Source organism: Oryctolagus cuniculus, chromosome 8, assembly GCF_051225735.1.
Source record: "Oryctolagus cuniculus isolate XC-2025 breed Fujian yellow rabbit chromosome 8, ASM5122573v1, whole genome shotgun sequence".
In the NCBI taxonomy this organism is placed as follows: domain Eukaryota; kingdom Metazoa; phylum Chordata; class Mammalia; order Lagomorpha; family Leporidae; genus Oryctolagus; species Oryctolagus cuniculus.
This window is the reverse complement of record NC_142874.1, coordinates 15,881,324-15,896,732: the sequence shown is the minus strand read 5'-3', so window position 1 is coordinate 15,896,732 and position 15,409 is coordinate 15,881,324. Positions and strand designations below refer to the sequence as shown.

General features: G+C 37.8%; 1 pseudogene; it reads right to left on the bottom strand.

The window, feature by feature from the left end:
- Positions 1–13,666: 13,666 nt before the first annotated feature.
- Positions 13,667–14,111, bottom strand: LOC108175734 (large ribosomal subunit protein uL14 pseudogene; annotated as a pseudogene).
- Between the last annotated feature and the right edge of the window lie 1,298 nt (positions 14,112–15,409).

Below are 15,409 nucleotides of genomic sequence, written 5' to 3'. Positions count from 1 at the left end.
TTTCTTTCTGTAACTCTGTCTTTCAAAAAATAAATAATATATTAAAAATAAATCAATATAGCTAATGGATGTTTTAATGTACATGATCTTAATGCAGTTTCCTTAAATTTTTCAAAATGCAAAATTATAAATTATAAAAGTAATATCTGTCCTGTTTATTCCTATAATAGATTTACCCTCCACTTCCAATTCTAACTTCTTACTAACGTAGACCCAGGGAAGCATCAGTGATGGTTCAAACATGTGGGTCCCTGCCACCCATATGAGAGATCTGGAGTGGGCTTCTTATCCATGGCTTCTGCTTGGCTCAGCATTGGTTACTGCAGGCATTCAACAAGTGAACCAGCGATTGGAAGTTTTTGCCTGTCTTTTTCTCCCACCATTCAAATAAATACAAAAAATAAAATAAATACAAATAATTGTATGTAGAAGTGTACATTTGGCTTACTGCAATTCCTGAGTTCGACTTCCAGTTATGCTCTGGAATTCAACTTCTTCCTAACATGTACCTTAGTAGGCAGCAGGTGATAACTCAATTAGTTGGGTTTCTAGCCTTTGGCTTCAGCCTGGACTATTGCTGGACAGAGTGAGCATTGGGGAGTGAACCAATGGATGAGACTTCTCTCCTTTTCTTTCTTTCATTCTCCCTGTGTCTCTGCCTTTCAAATAAATGAACAAAAAGAATAACTAAATTTAAAATTAATAACAACAATTATACAAAGGAAACACAAAACTATGATATTTATGCCCTTGATTATACTATTAAAAGAAAACAGCTGTGATGGGCTCTTGTATAAAAACTCAATTCTATTTAGAATTCAGAATGTTACCTTATTTAAAAAGAAGATAATTGAAGATATAATTAAAACATCAGATGAGATCCACTTGATTAGCATGGTCCCTAAATCAAATGACAGTACCCCCATAAGACAGCGAAGGACACAGAGAGACAAAGAGAGAGCCATGTGCAGACAGAGGCAGAGACTGGAGTGATGTTTGTATCTATGAGCCAAGGAACACCAACAACACCGAGCAACCAGCAGGAGCTAGGAGGACTGCAAGCCACTATTTTCCTTCAGTGCCTCCAGAAGGAACAAGCCCTGCTGACTCTTTGACTATGCACTTCTGCACTAGTGAACTATAAGAATATTTCTGATATTTTATGGCACACAATTTGTTGTAATTTGTTATGATAGCCCTGGGAAACTAATACATTAGCATAACCTTATTTTCAAAATCAGTGTTCTTTGAGGCAAGAAATGATAGCATGATCTCACTCATAAATATGAAAGTAAAAATCACAAATGAAATCTTATACATGCGATTTAGGAAATAACAAAATAGATAATGCTTCAAGGCAACTGGGATTTATCTCGAGATTTAAAGATGATGTAAGCAAGAGGAAGTTAAACACAGGACTAGGCAAAAGATGAATAAACAAATGATTTAAATAGAAGACAGCATAAGTTAAACATATATTCTTATTTTTCTTATTCTTCCACAAATTCACTGTATGTGCTACAATCTTAATGTTACAATATACAATAGATATAATAAATATCAATACTTTGGACACTTCAGACATCTTAAAATTATTCCTTTCATTTATTTGTAGAGCAAAGTTCTGATTTTTCCTCCACAGCTCATTCTTCATTTTTATTGGATAATTTATCTTCCTCTTCTTTCAGCTTTTAAAAGCTTTCTTTTCATGGCCTTTTTTTATACTTGTAATATTTTAATAGGCAGAATGTGTAGTTAAGATTAGATCACTGAAAAAAATCAACTATTCTTTGGGATTTAGTTCCTTTTCCAAATTTGTAATCTATGTATCTAGAATAAAGTAGTTGAACACTTCACAACTGTATCTGTTTCATGTATTCCTTATCAAAAGCATAATGTGATTGCAAAAATTTAAAAACAGTAATGAGAATGTGAAGACTTTAGATAACAAAGAAAAAAGGGAACACAGAGATTTGTTTTAAAGAAGCTATTTGTCATTCTTTTTGTTAGAGATCACAACATACATACAATAAGTGAATTTTATCAAACTACAGCACATTTCTTCTACTATCTCCATAAAAATTAATTCCTATATAAATAGTACTGAAAATGAACTAAAATGAGTTAAAATTTACAAAGAGCTGTTAAAGGGCTTCAATCAAAATTAGTAAAACTACACAGTACAATAATGAATTGACAACATCTTGAAAGAAGTGTAACATTTGAGTTCATTATTTTAAAAAGTGCTATCTGGTCCTGCGCCGTGGTTCACTAGGCTAATCCTCCGCCTTGCGGCACTGGCACACCTGGTTCTAGTCCCAGTCGGGGCGCCGGATTCTGTCCCAGTTGCCCCTCTTCCAGGCCAGCTCTCTGCTGTGGCCCGGCAGTGCAGTGGAGGATGACCCAAGTGCTTGGGCCCTGCACCCCATGGGAGACCAGGATAAGTACTTGGCTCCTGCCATCGGATCAGCGCAGTGTGCAGGCCGCGGCGGCCATTGGAGGGTGAACCAACGGCAAAAGAAGACCTTTCTCTCTGTCTCTCTCTCTCTGTCCACTCTGCCTCTCAAAAAAAAAAAAAAAAAAAAGTGCTGCCTATTTACTTTGGCTAGCATATACGTGGAAAATAAGTCCAACTTACTCTTGCAAAAATAACGCAGGTCAGTGTTTTATCACTAACCCTGTAATAATTTTTATTAAATCAAAGTAAAAGAATAAAGCATAACATAGTAAAATTCCCAAGTTCTCATAGTAATTAAAAATGAATTGCAAGAACTGAATATTGCTCTAAAGACTAGCCTCAACTAAAATATTTATTGGTCTTCTATGGCTCTGGTGCAAATAACCATACATTAATTCTTACCATTGCATGTTACCCAAATGTATTTGATTACATAGAAGAAAAATAAAAACTAATGGTTTGGGAAAACAAAATTAAAAAACTTCTATCATCAAATAGTTGTTATAGTAACTAGAACAAAAGGCAATTGGTGGTGAAACACTATTACACTGATGCACTTAAGAAACGCTTTAAAGACTGACGTGTAGAGTTCTCATTTAAGGTTACCTGTAGGAACAGCCCTTTATTTGAATGTCTTCACACACGAGCAGGCCTCAAGGTCCGTCCCTTTGCTCTACAGCTCTCCACAGCGATTCTCACTGTGCCAGTTTCACAAGCTTGCTTGGTATCCTAGCACCATAGGTGCTCCATGTTTCCTTTTACTTTACCAAGGCAATGCAAGGAAAACAAAAATCAAAAGGCTTCCCTACAGAAAACCCAATCTTAAAACTGGTCATTTTAGTTTCACTTGCCGCTTAAAATAAAAAAAAAAATTATGAATTAGATTTAAATGGGGTACTAGTATAAAACAGATTGCAGGTACCACCATTTACATAAAACAAACAAGAAAAGTGGGGGGATTTCCATAGCACAGAAAATGCATGGACATGCATCCAGAGTAGAGTGAAAAATGTCCTGAGATTAAAAACTTAAAAATTGATAGAGAATTTTATTCACAGGTTTTTACATGGTGACATATAGAGAGCATTTTAGAGAACCTGTGGTTGAAAATCATTATGGTTTCTCCTGCTTTCCACCAGCCAAGACAATGTTGTGCATATTTGTGTTTTGTACTTTAAATATTCATATCATTAAACAGATTTTTATTTTTTAAATACATGGTCTGTTAGGCACCATAATAAAACTAAATGATCTTTTATAACCCACACACTTAATTTGTACTCCCAAAATTCAAATACATACTTCAACAAAGGAAGCACCTTGTAGTTAGCAATCACCATCATGTTTGCTTTAACACTACTTTATTCACTCTCTTTCTTCGAACAAGCTATATTTTGACTATTCATGGATACTTATCACTTCACCTGATCCCTTTCCTGAACTTCATATCAAAATTTCAAGCTTCATATTAGATATCTCTAACAGAAAAGTCACACACCCTCATCAAAATCAGTGTATCCAGTCTTAGTAGGCCTCATTAAAAAAAAAAAAAAAAAAAAAACACTACATGTGTAGCAGTCCATATCTTGATTAATGGCATAACTCGAAGAGAGTTTTCAAAGAAAAGTTTTCAAAGAAAGCTCTCAAGAGTTATCTTTATCTTCCATTTATCTCATTTTTGTTCTAACAGATGTTGAACCTTATCTTAATAAAGGCATTTATTCTGAGTCATATTCTCTGTCTCTGCCCCCAAACTGGAGTGTAACAGTAGCACTTGTGTGATATTGTGCTGTCCATATTTATTTCACAGCATTCATTCACTGAGTGTAGAACAAAGTGTGTCCTGAATAAACAGTGCAATCATTATTCTTATATACACATATGTGAATAAATGGATTCTTAGAATCAACTTGATGGGAACATGAATTTATCTGTTTAGTGGAGGTTGAATGCACTTCCCATGCATTCCAAGTTAATCATTTCAGTTTTTCAAAAATGAAACAGTAAATGTAGCAGTAAGTAACAAAACAGTTTGTAAGATTACAACACCGAAATTTTCCTGTCTAATGATTTAATCATACAAAAACTAAATCTGTCAGAAATTTGTACACAGCACAATTATAGTATTTATGCAGAACTGCATTTGGCAATAAGCACTGCTCTCTTGAACAAAAATTTTAGTCATGCTTTACGACACTAGTATGTCAGGAACACATTAAGGATCTATCTATAAAAAAGCAAAATTTTCAGAGCCCCCTTGATATCTTCATTGTGAATTACTTTAAACTGCTGTGAAGTAAACTACAATGAGTCTTTAACAACAACAAACGAAATAGACACACAACATAATGACATGAAAATCAAGTGTGCTGGTGTAGTCAGATGGGGCCTTGCTAAGGTTTCACTCAGAGCGCCGAGAGGAAAAGCTATTTGGTATCGCTCTAGACAACTGCACGCTGTGTACTACAGAGGAATAGACAACTAGAAAGAGGGCAGGTTACAGCTTCTCCATTCAGTTACAAACATCACACATTTCTTCTGATTTCTGCTAGTCAATATGTAGAGTTTAAGCATTTACCGCATATGAGTTAAATTGACATCTTTAGATTAAATTATTTTATAGTCCTTGTCTGTATTCCTGCAGCACATAGGTGATATTTTTATTTTTTACTAGTTGATGTATTTTAGTAGTACATTGTCTTTGATTATAAAGTAAGTTATAAAAATTATAAAGTAAATTATCTCAAAAACTAAGGAAAGAAGGAAGGAATAAAGGAAGGAAGGAAGGAAGGAAGGTGGAGGGAGGGAGGAATGGAAGTATCATATTCTTAGAATCGTGTCTATGAATTACATTAAATCTGTTTTAATAAAAATGCAACCAAAATAAATCTTTCTCAAAGGTTAAAAAATAAATATCCATATAAATGAGAAAAGTTATTATTGAGTAAGTACTTGGTGCTTGGGGAGTAGCCACTTGTCAAAAACACAATAAAACAGACAAAATTTCCTCTTCATTGCAGTATAAACCCTAGTGGAGGGACTGATCAACTAGAACCAGAATAAATATTAAATATGTAGAGTGATAAAAGTGAGGCAGATGTGAAGAGTGAAAAGTGAGGCAGATTAGAAGTATTAGGTAGATTGTGTGTGTGTGTGTGTGTGTGTGTGTCAGAGAGGGAGGGAGAAAGAATGTATGTGTACAAGGATAACATGTTCAAAATAATTCAGGTCTGTCTTCAGCTGGAGCTGGATCCAAAGCCAGGAGCCAGGAGCCAGGAGCTTCTTCTGGGTCTCCCATGTGGGTGCAGGGGCCCAAGGACTTGGACCATCTTCTACTGCTTTCCCGCCATAGCAGAGAGCTGGATCAGAAGTGGTGCAGCTGAGACTCAACCCGACACCCATATGGGATGCTGGCACTGCAGGCGGTGGCGTTACCTGCTAAGCCACAGCACCTATTTCATTTAACACTGAGATCTCCAGTTCCATCTATTTAGTTTGGAAAAAAAAAAAAAAGAATAAAATCGTCACATGGCATTTTTTAATGCAGAAGTTTGTGTGCAGAATAAACAAAAACACTACCCTGATCTGTTTTCCCAGGACTTCTGCAACATCTGGGAAAGCCCATCTGAGACCTCCTTAGCCAGTCGAAGCCTGTCTGGAGAAAGCTCATCCTGGTGTCGAAACGGCCCTGAGAACATAACACACTGGGAACGACGAAGACACGGCTGCTTTCACACTCTTGGAAGTCTCTCACACGGATCAGAATCCTTCTATGTGGCCCCAAACGGTCACACTGAGCAGTTCATGATGTATTTGTGCCGAAATGAAAGAAAAACAGAATCTCTCCCAAATCACCTAAAACTGGAACCAATTCTGTAAGGAAGCTAAAGGGATAAATTTTGTTTGAGAAAATCTCTAAGGTCCTTGCTGTTGGTGAGAGACCGTGGCTACTTTGTTAGCGTGTTTGCATTCTGAGGTCAAAGTAAGCCTTTCAGCTCAAGGCTTAAAACACACGCACCTTAAATTCAAGTCACATCGTCGCAGAATAACTGCTAGAAACTCGAGTCTCCTGTAAAACATTGACCTATTTGTAGAAACAAGAAATGTCTCAAGTGGCTAATTCAAGCTGTAATCTGGGACTCATTCTTTAAAAAAAGTAAGGTGATTATGTATCCTAAATGGTGTTTATATATATGTATCTTATAGAAACATAAAAGGAAAAGTCTTAAATAATATAACTTGACTTCTATAAGTCATTAAATTGCATTAATATACTTTTTGGGATAAATTCTTCAAAGAAGATGTAATACCTAATTTATATTTGATAAAGTGAAATTTTCTTCTTGAAAGGGGGAATTATTAAATTCCCTACAGTGCACTGAAGCATGATTACAAATGTAGAGAACCAGGTATTAGGATCATTGGAGCTTAAATGTATTTTAAGTAAATGTGGAATGATGAAAAATGCACACATAGTGATTGGAATTTCACACATTCATAAACACTAATGTTAATATTTAATATTTGCTGCAAAGGTATAAGATCCCAATATGTCAGAAACATATATCATAATCATCTTGGGTCTCTTTTCCTTCCAGTAACAAATAATGTTAGTTAAAATTATGTCTGAAATCTCCCTTGATGAAAATAAATTAATTATGGCTTAAAATATTTGTATTCACATCCAAGTTGTGTTTCTCAGTTAACCTGTGGTTATACTTCAGCAACATCAACTCAAAGATAATTATTTACCTATCCTAACACGTATAGTAATATGTTCAAATGAGTTCTTGGATCTGCTTCATTCTTTCATGTGAGATAACTTCATTCAAAAATTCAGGTGAAATGTTTGTAAAGCCTTTTGCAACCTAAATGATCTCTGAAGTATTCTGTTTATTTGTATGCAGTGGAGCCTCATATACTTGCTTGGAGCCTAAGAAATAAGGTCACGAATGAGTATCAATGGCTCATGGGGGAAAAAAGGGAGAGTTCAGCAGGATTCTAGAAGAATGAGGTGGTGGCGAGGAGGAGGGGGAGGAGGGGTGGGGTCCTCAGGGCCTCGACCTAATTTCCTCTGACCAGCGGCAATTACTCTAGGAGATGAAACTGCTCTGACCTCAAGGCTCTCGCCAGCAAAAACGTAGCTAAAGCTGCTTTGTGCTTACTTCATTCAGAGTGGAGACTCTGACGGGACTATCTGCTCTGAAGGGGAAGGAGAAACCCGTGTCATTCTTTCCCTCCAGATGTTTGCATTGGAAATTTTTACTTTACATGATTCGTATTTGGCAGAATTATGTAAATATGCTATTCTGATTCCAATAGCAGTGCATTCTCACTACAGAACAACAAATAACTATAGTCTAAATCACTCTCAGACTTGTGAGAGAGATGGAGAGAGAGGGGGAACACTGTTGTAAGAGATGACATCAGAATTCCAGTCCTGGTAACTCTCTTTGTTCTATAACATATCATCATGTGTGACAAATCATGAGAGGATTGCATAAAAACTACCAAAACCAACAACAAACGGTAATATAAATTCAGTACTTAATATGCATCATGCTGTTCTTAGCATAATGGAATAATCCTAAGAGCAGAGGGGAAGAAAGAAGCAAGGACAGATTACAGGAATGGATGCTTGGTTAAATTAAGACACCACGTAGAACGCCTGTATCCTGCATCAAAGTGTCTGGGCTTGAGTCTTGCCTCCATTTCCCATTCCAACCTCTTGTTAATGTGTATCTGGAAGGCAGCAAGTGATAGTTGGGTCCTTGTCACTGTCACTGGGCCTCTGAGCTCAGCCTGGTCCAATCCTGATTGTTGCTGCAATTTAGAGAATGTATCATTGGAAGGAAGCTCTCTGTGTGTCTGTGTCTGACTCTGTTTCTCTGTCTTTCAAATAAATGAAATAAATAAGTAAATTTAAAACAGGGTTATAGCTATTTTTTCACAAGTTTTCAAATTTACTAAAGAATTATGAAGTATACTTTTACAATGGGTGAATTGATCATCAGATTATACTTCAATAACGCTGTTTAAATATTCTACCAATCCTAAAATATTTTTAAGATTTATTTATTTATTTGAAAGTCAGAGTTACAGAGATAGAGAGGAAAGGCAGAGAAAGAGATCGAGATCTTCCATCTACTGGTTCTCTGCCTGAATAACTGAATGGTCATGCTGGGCCAGTCTGAAACCAGGAGCCAGAAGCTTCCTCTGAATCTCCCATGAGAGTCCAGGGGCCCAAAGCCTTGGGCCATCTGCCACTGTTTTCCCAGGCACATTAGCAGGGAGCTGGATTGGAAGTGAAGCAGCAGAGACTTACTGGCACCCATATGGGAAGCCAGCATGGCAGACAACAGTTTTCCCTGCTCCTGGCAAAATATAATTTTAAAAAATATTTAACTATTTAAGGTCTCAGCAAGGGTGTCCTTTATGAACATAAGTTTATAATGAATAATGTAAAAGCTCTTTAGAGTATCCCTCAGATCCAGTTAACCCAAGTTAAACTGGTGGTATCTATTTCCCATTCTTACCTCCATCATATAGATGTTTCCTTAAGAGAGATATTTGCTTCTAACATGTTATGAAATTATTCCATGCTTATGTCTATTATAACATGACCATTATTACACCTCATAATATATTCTTTTAAAATGTGATTTTATTGCTGCAGAGTGTTCAACCAAATCGGCATAATTAATTACTACCTTTTAAAATGTAGGCCATTTATAAAATTTGTAATGCTATGATTTTTATAATAAAATACCCTATGTTAATATTCTGAGAAATGTCTGTGATTATTTTCTTAAGTTGCTTTCCTGAAACAGGTACCACATTTTCTAACAAGAAGAAGCAGAGTGAACTAAATGTCCATAATATAACCTTGCAGGCCATGTATCTAGAAGACTTAGCTGTGAGCTCTGTAGGAGGAACATGCGACTCACATGTGATAGGCTGTGTTTTGTTCTCCCAAATCATTTGTTGGAACTCTAACCCCCAATTTGACTGTTTTGGGAGAGTGGATCTGTAAAACTGCAATTAAGTTAAACTGAGGTGAATGATACTGGACCTTGGTGAGTAGCATTCTTGTAAGAGAGGCTCATACACACACACACACACACACAAAGGAAAGAACACGGAGGGGATATCATGTGTAAGCCATAGCGAGGTTTTGGAGGAAGCAATCCTGCAGACCCCCGAATCAGATGTCTAACTGCCCCCCCAAATGTGACGCATCACACCAGCCTGTCTGTGACACTGATTAGAGCAGCCCCAGCAAATAACATACCCTATAGAATCTAAGTGAGATTGACATGTAGTATTCATCTGTCATGCTGCTGCGATACTCATGTTTGTTGTTAATAATCAGCATTGTTTAATACTCAGAGTTTTATGATCAATGAAGCTGGATGTCATTTCATGTTGCACATTTATAATCTTTTTTTCTGAAAACAAAATTTCCTTGGTCATTTGTATTTTCTCTTCAAGTTTTATTAGTTTTATTTGTATATTAGTGGAATTAATATATTATTTATTGTATATTTGATAGTAACGTGTATTTTTCTTAGTGTGTTTGAATTGAAATTTTTATAGCTTACAAACTATTGATTACCATGCAAAGATTTAAGTGGAAAATTTAACAAATTGAACAACAGCCAATTTTTCAAAATTTTCCTTCATTACTTCTTTTATGGTTATTGTGATAAAAGTCTTCCATAACCTAAAAGAGGACACACTTCCTGCCTATCTCTTGTCATGTGATGCCCTGTGGCACCTCAGGGCTCTGCCAACAAGAATATGATAGCCAGACATGGTCCCCTGACTTTAGCCTTCTAAATCATGGACCAAAAATGCTTATATTCTATATAAAGAAACCAGCCTGTGGCCAGCATTGTGGCACAGCAGGTAAAGCAGCCACCTACAATGCTGGCATCCCATATGGGCTTGGATTGGTGCCCCAGCTGCTCCACTTCCAGTCCAGCTCCCTGCTGGCTCGGGAAAAGCAGTTGAAGATGTCCCATGTGCTGGAGCCCCTGCTATCCACTTGGGAGACCTGGGAGAATCTCCTGGCTCCTGCTTTTGACCTTGCCAAGCACAAGCTGTTGTGCCCACCTGAGGAGGGAACCAGCCAATGGAAGATCTCTCTCTCTCTCTCCTCTCTCTGTAACTCTGAGTTTCAAATAAATAAATAAATCTTTCTTTTCAAAGGAAACTAGCCTTACAATATCTCAGCACACAAAACAAAACAAAACAGAAAGCAGTCTAATATACTTAGCAAAAAAGGAATGAAGAAGAGACAGAGTCCAAATAGGTCTTAACAAATAAGGAATTAAAGTCAGGAATCAAAATGATCCCAATAAAGATAAGTCCAGGCCAGGATAGTTCCCCAAGTGAACCCTACCAAAGGTTTAAGGAATGGCTACCAACTCTTCTTAAACTTTCACAAGAAATAGAAGATGAGAGAACATTTCCAAACAGTTTCTGAGGCTAGTATCACTCTGATACCAAAGACAAAAGTAGCATAAGGATAGACGACTACAAGTCAGTATCCCTGATAGCCATAGACAAAAAACCTCCTCAACAAAAATACAAGCAAACCAAATGCAGGAACATTCAACCTATTGTACACTCAGACCAACTGAGATGCACCCTTGGCATGCAAACATGTTTCAGTTATTCAAATTATTCTGTGTGACATAACACATTAAAAAAAATTGGGAAAATCTAAATGCTCATCCTTATTGACACAGCAAAAGCATCTGACTTGGTTAAATTTTATTTGCATCTAAAATTCTCAACCAAATAGATACATAAAAAACGTGCTTCGATACAATAAGGGTCATCTATGAAAGCCCATAGTTACAATCAGTTAACACAGAGAAACCAAGACCCTCTGTCTGAGATTGGGTATAAAGTAAGGATGCCCACATTCAGCACTTATTAAATATAATATTGGCAGTCCTAGGAAAAATGATTAGACAGAAAAAGAAGTGAAAGTCATCCAAATTGGAAAAAAGAAGTAAAATTACACCAGCCTGAAAGACAGCAAGATCATATGTAGAAATCCCCATGGATTCAACAAAAAAATCTCTTAGAACTAGTAAATGAATTCAAGAAAGTTACAGGATATGAAATCAATATACAAAAAACACTTGCATCTCTCTATACACAGTGAACTAACTGAAAAGGAAATTAAGAAGGCAATTCCATTTACAATAGCAACAAAAAAGAATAAAAGAACTGACTGGTGGGTATAAGACGGCTGAATTGAGATGCTCCATATCTGTCTGTTCCACAGAAAATAAGCTGGAAAACAAAGGAAGGACAGTGTGTCAATGAGACTGACTGAAGGAGAACTTCAGTAAAGAAGTAATGGGGGCCCCAAACGGCACAGAGACTCAGGCAGCCAACATAGAGGAACAAAGCACATCACAGCCCCGACCCTGACTTCCCAGACTGGGGCCATGAGAGGAGATCCACACTGCCCGGAAAAGATGAGCAGGAGGCGCCATGACGCTCATCGTTAACTGCTTTGCTTCCAAAATGGAAACCACATTGCACCCTTTCTGTTGGCCATAGAATCCAGGCTGCTGCGTCACAGCCATGGCTAGATTCCATTCTGTCTCAGGGGTCCCCAGAAGCTCTGGCGCTAGCGGATCTCACAGGCATAGAGGACAGGCTCCACTGCAGGGTGCCTCTGTGGGATCGGTGCTGTACAAGCCCCAGAGTTACACTTGCTTGTACCACAGGGTCTCAGGAAGACCCCACCGCATCTCAGGGACCAAACTTCTTATGCCAGAACACATGCATTGGTATCACTCTAGCCCACCTCCGTTGGACATGAGGAAGCTTCCTATGGATCTTCCAGCTCTAAGACTGTATCTGTTTGTTTTAGCAGCGCCAGCATTACCCTCACACACCCTATGAAGCCAGTGTGTCCTACAATGCTGGGGCAGTGACTATTGGTGCCACAATTCCCCAAACCACCTACATTTGTCCTGTGCACCCTGGAGAAGGCCAAATTTGTTTCTTACATCTCCTGTCTAGTGGTTGACAATGTACAATTCCCAGAAAAACATGCACTAACCCTGTGGAAGCGGGGTAAGCTACCCTCTGCATCCTTCACGCTGAGACTGAGATGGTGGTTCTACAAGCCTTGGGGATGCCTGTTCTCATGCTGTGGTACCGGTGGAAAGCATTGTCTATATTCCACTGCTCCAGGCCTGTTCCTACCAGTGCACAATGCCCAGCATAACCTATATTGCCCTAAGAGACCTGGTAAGGTCTGTGCAGCTCTGCGACTTGGATTAATACTCCCATATTCCCCAGAGTCACTAGAACGCCCCAGTGGGTCTTGGGAAGGCCATAACTGCATTACAATACTCTAGGACCACGCTTGTCAGCACACAATCCCCATTGTTACCTGCACACACAGACAGGGGGGACCTGGGAGAAGTCCCTATTATACCCTGCAGATCTGCAGCTATGACTGTTTGTACAGTGTTTCCAAAAATCATCTGAGGTAATGCCATGGAACCTGGAAAAAGTCCTGTATGCATTCTGCTCCATACCTTTGGCTGGTATTGCAAAAATCCTCTTTCCAAGCTTATGAGCCAGTACATCCATATTAGGAGACACAAACAAGTAAGAACACAGGCTACTGTTCCCTGCCTTTTCCACTGAGTGGCCAGCTAGCAGAGTGGGGGTATCACTCAGAAAGAAACTTGCTCCTCAACCTCCATTATTGGTTCAGTGACTTGCCAGGGAGATGAAGCAGGACATAAAACATATAGCTCCTGATTTCTTGCCAAAGGAATTGACCTCATTAGCAAGAGGACAGAGATTTAGAGTCTTACCCTGATATCAAAACCAGACAAAAACATCACAAGGAGAGGAAATTATAGAGCAATGACTCTTATTAATATAAGAATTATAACTCTTATTAGTATAAGAATTCTCAGTAAAATACTTTAAAACCAAGTCCTGCAATCTAAAAAATGAATGTATGATATAACCAAACCAACAGTATCTCAGAGCCAAAGGTTGGTATAACAGTTTAAAATGAATGTAATATATTTTATATATTGAGTAAACCTCAAAATCATGTCATAATCTCTATACATCCACCCCACTACATATGCAGTATTTGAAAAATCTAATCGCTGCTTTTTGGGGAGCAAATACTTCTTAATGGGCTATTTTATTTTATTTTTTTACAAACACACTGGTGGCTCCTGCAGGGCTGCCTACATTGGATGCAATCATGGGCTACAAGTCTTCACACTCCTTTGCAACTGCTCCAGCGATGGCAGAACCTTTCATCTCACCTTTGTTGCTTACTATGACCCCTGCATTATCTTCAAAATATAGAAACACGCCATCTTTTCTCCGGTATGACTTTGGTTGTCCAGTTACCACTGTACGATGTACCTTGTTTCTGAGCTCTCGTTTGCCTTCTTGACTGTGGCCATCCCCACGTCAACCACACCAGCAATGGGGCATCTGTTCAGCCAGCCCTTGATCCTTTCAAAGAGGTAAACAGATACTTGGCTCTTACGCTGTCAGCACAGTTGATCCCCATGCCTACTGGTAGACCCAGGAAAATTCAGAATTTCACTCCCAAGGACCCACCACTTCCTTGCTTTGGCATCTCGAATGCCAGAAATGGACAGAAAGCTCTAATTACATTTTGTGATAAGCAATCAGCAAACCAGGAAGAGAGGGGACCTGACAAAGGGCATCTTCAAAACTAACATCATCCTTAATGGTGAAAGATTGGAAATTGGCAATAAAATATGAATTTCCACTTTCATTACATCTATTGAATAGTGTACTGGATGTTCCCATCAGGGCAATCAAGCATGAAAAAGAAGAAAAAGGTTTCTAAATCAAAAATTAAGAAGTGAAACTAATTACTAATGATAAGATCTTGATTTTCAATACATAAAACACTAAGAAATCAACCGAAAACTATTAATAATAATAAATCACTTGAAGTGGTTGTAATGCATAAGATTAGATATAAAAATAAATTAGATTTCTATAAACTTGCAAGGAACAACATAAAATGAAATTAAGAAAGCAATTCAATTTACAATAGTATCGAAGGTGCTAACATATTTAGTAATGAACTGCACAAAAGAAATGAATAGCAACCTACAAACTACAAAGAATTTTATAAAATATTTGTAAATTTTTATAAAGTATTTATAAAGCATTTTATAAAGTATTTGTCCTTTTTTAATCAAATGTTTTTCATGTACTTGAAAAGTTGAATGACAGTGAGGAAGGGAATGATGAGAGAGAGAGAGAGAGAGATTCTTCCCTCTGCTGGTTCACTCCCCATACACTTGCACAACCAGCTCAGAGGCAGCCCTAAGCCAGGAAATCAGAACTCCTTCTGGGACTCCTGCATGAGTGGCAGGGGCCCAATCCCTAGAACCATCAGCTGCCTCTTAGAATGCATTAGTAGGGAGCTGGATGGCAAGTGAAGTAACTTGGACTCTAACAGGCACTCTGATGTGGAATGCGGGCATCCCAAGCAGAGGCTTAACACACTGTACCACAAGCACTTCTGAGAGAAGGCACAGAGTACCTTAATAAATAAGTAAACATTTACAATGAAATGTTGTAAGATGATAATACTCCTTAAGCTGATCTACAAATTCATTTTAATTCCTGTCAGATATTCAGCTGACTTATTTGTTAACACTGAGAAACTGGTTCTAAAGCTAATTGGCATTGCAAAGAACCAACATAATTGAAAATAATGCTGGAAAATAAGAATAAAATAGAAGATCCAATATTTCACTGTGTTACAACTCACTCTAAGCAATGGTAATCAAATGGTATGGTAGTGGAACAAATATAAATGTCTACATCAGTGAAACAGAATAGAGAATGGAAAGATACACCCACATGTATATAATCAACTGATTTTCAACAAAG